The 3227-nt window shown below is 37.0% G+C and overlaps 2 pseudogenes; both read right to left on the bottom strand.

Moving 5' to 3' along the window:
• Nucleotides 1–1054: 1054 nt before the first annotated feature.
• On the bottom strand, nt 1055–1796 carry LOC105742535 (annotated as a pseudogene).
• A 558-nt stretch (nt 1797–2354) lies between these two features.
• Nucleotides 2355–2542, bottom strand: LOC101578384 (annotated as a pseudogene).
• Nucleotides 2543–3227: the final 685 nt, after the last annotated feature.

Here is a 3227-nt window from a genome sequence, read left to right on the forward strand (position 1 = left end):
TGCTAAATATCTTGGCAAGGGTGCCAGTAAACATAATAATGAACTTGAGACAGTACAAATAAGAATTAATGAAAGCTAAACATTACAGCCTGAACAACATTCATACAAAAAAAAAAATAATAAAGTAACTATCATTTCTTACCTAAAATTTTCCTGACTGGTTAAGACTTAACAGTATAAAACATACATTTTACAATCTTTAGCTATTAAGTCCAAAAAGTACCAGTGTCTGTATGAAACAATTCCTCTCCAAAGCCAAAGTATGGTCAAAAATTAATTCAAATGACACAACACATTCTAAAGCTAAAAAACATTCAGTTTTTGTTGATGTGGAGGTATAAGCTCAGAGCTTTGGGTCTTACCCTGCAAAGGATTATTTCTCTGGTTCACTCAAAGCAGCAGACAGCAAAGTACACAAATGCTATTCAACTCAATAAAGGGCAAGAGGGCTCGTACCCAGCTCTGACCTTCCAGGAAGCATGACTATTGTGTCCACAAAAGTAGCAGATGAGAGGACTAAAGGCATACTCTTGTAGCTAAAGAGATAGTAAACCACCCTTACCTCCACCCTAAAAGCTCCTTCCTGAGGTAAATAAAAAGTATACAAGGGGTGAGGGAATTAAGACACACTTATCTACAGAGTAAATATTTCAAATATTAATGTAATACCTACTTTAAAAAATTTAACTAGAGTCATATGGCCATTTATGATTGCATCTTAAGATGTATACAGATTCATTTCCTATTGATTTATCACGAGATACTTCTAGTCAAAAATATTAGCTTTCTTCCTAAATATTTTAACTACTAGTGCAACTGCAGTGTGTTATCTCCCAAGTTATCACTTAGTGGAGGAGAAAAAGTAGATGTTCAAGCAGCAAGCAACAGTTATGGCCCTTTCACATAGCAGCATTGGAGTGCCTATTGAATAGTTCAGGAATAACTCTAAGAACAAGAAAATCCATGCATGTTAGTAAATATAACATAATTTCACAATTGAAATTTCTTTAGACATTGCACTTTCTTCATAGGGGAGTCCTGGTTTTTGTTAATGTTATGGTGACTCGGGACTTGAACTAGCAGCCTTCTTTTTCTTCTTATTGTGTTTCTTATGCTTCTTTTTCTTTCTTTCTTTTTCTGTTGCTTTTTCTCATTCTTCACTGCTTTTCTTCTTTTTCACTCATAATTCTTCAGTATGATCTGGTTCTGACCAGGACTCAGATGAAGAAGGTTTGTCTTCAAGATACATCTGTCTTTTCTTGGTGAGTCCTTTAATGTCCTTTTCTTTCTCAGTTGCATCCTTTGACTTCTTTTTCTTTTTTAAACTAGCCTTACCATTTGACTCGGTTTCTGACAGGGAGCTTTCAGAAGATTTATATGAATGGTTCTTCTTTTTCTTTCTCCTTTTTACTTGCTTCTTTTCCTCATCCTCAGAAACTGAAGAACTGCTGGAAGAATCAGAGCTCCATGAAGAAGATGAATACCTACCAGATTTCTTCTTTCTCTGCTTTTTAAAAATTTTTTGGTAAGCTCTCATTTCCACTTAATAATTTTTTTCTGTGCTTTTCTAGTTCTTTGTTTCAATTCTCATTCATTTTTTCTCCAAATTCAGCCAAAGCTTCAGAGCCTTTCTTTTTCTTTTCTAGTTGCTTTTTCACTTTTTCCCAGGTAGGCCTGGGTCAATTCAGATAATCCTGGATTGTTGGCCCTGAAGACTGGATTGGACCTCTTGGTCTGGCCGTTGCTACTGGATTCACGCAGGGCACCCAACTGTCCCATTTCCCAATGGTGCCAGATGGAGTGCCCAGTTAAGACTGCAAAAGCCAGACCAGGCTAAAGAACAGCCCAAAAGGCTCACAGCAGATCCTTCTCTAAATTTCATTCTTAAGTCAGCTTTCATTGTGTCCCACAGGTTCTGGTAAGTTGTACCTGCATTTTTGTTAGATTGTGAATATTGTTTAATTTCTTCCATGACCCATTGATTGTTCAGGAGGGTATTATTTAGTTTTCATGTTTTTATAGTGTTTCTGTTGTTTCTTTTGTCAATAATTTCCAGTTTCATTGCACTATGGTCAGATAATATACATGGGATATTTTGATTCCTTTGTATTTACTGAAGCATTTCTATTTTTTCGAGCTATTTTATCTTTAATAACTGGGCAATAATTCAAAACATGTTTCCTTTAATGGGGTTGCCACCATTACTGCCACACACTGCATTATCAAAGGCAGTGAAGAGACTGGATTCCAAAGACCCTGATGGTAAGATTTCTGGGCTCACGGACTGATGGCTGGTTATGGAGTCTTGAAGGGCAGCAGGCGGCAGATGAGACAGGAGACAGGAGGAAACTTCCTCAGAGGACAGGGCATGACTGCTGGGTCATGAGCACCTTGAAGTGCTTCTTGATGGTGATTCATCATATTTGTTGTCTGGGGAGAACCGAGCAGGATGGGCTGAGCATGTCTGTTGTCCCATTGGGTCAAATTTCTTCAGCATATATGCCTGGTCTCCCTGCTCATTCAAGTAATACTGGAGAAACATGGCCACGCTACTCTATCACTCCTCCACCTCAGACCAGCATCTTCTATTTGCTAGGACATGACCTATTTTGGAGAACATCCCATGTGCAGCAGAGAAAAATGTGTATTCTGACAATGTTGGGTGGAACACTCTAAAGGTCTACTAAGTACATTTCTTCAGAAGTTCTGTTTATTTCTGTTATTTCTTTACTCATTTTTTTCATTGTTGATCTATCTCTTTGTGTCAATGGGGTGTTAAAGTTCCCCAATAAATTATGCTATTACTCATTAGATTTTTCATGCCTGTTAAAATTTGTCTTATATAGTTGGGTGCTCCTACATTGGGGGTATATATTTTTATAATTGTTGTTATTTTCTTTTGTAGTTTTCCCCTAACAAGTATGCAGTGACCTTCTTTGGCTGTTTTAATAACATTTGGTTTGAAGTTGACATTGTCAGCAACCAGAATAACTACCCTGTTTTCTTCTGAGTTCCCGTTGCATGCGGCTTTGTTTTTCATCCTTTGACATTCAGTCCATTAATTTTTTTAAGTTAAATGTGTTTCTTGTATGCAGCATATTGTTGGATTTTTTTTAATCCACTCTGCCAATTTGCTTCTTTTGATTGGTGAAGTGAGGCTATTTACACTGATAGTGATAACTGATATGTATTGGCTTATCTTTGTCATGCTGTTTTCCTACAGTAAG

The sequence above is a fragment of the Octodon degus genome, unplaced genomic scaffold (genome assembly GCF_000260255.1).
Source record: "Octodon degus isolate 3935 unplaced genomic scaffold, OctDeg1.0 scaffold00058, whole genome shotgun sequence".
Taxonomy (NCBI): domain Eukaryota; kingdom Metazoa; phylum Chordata; class Mammalia; order Rodentia; family Octodontidae; genus Octodon; species Octodon degus.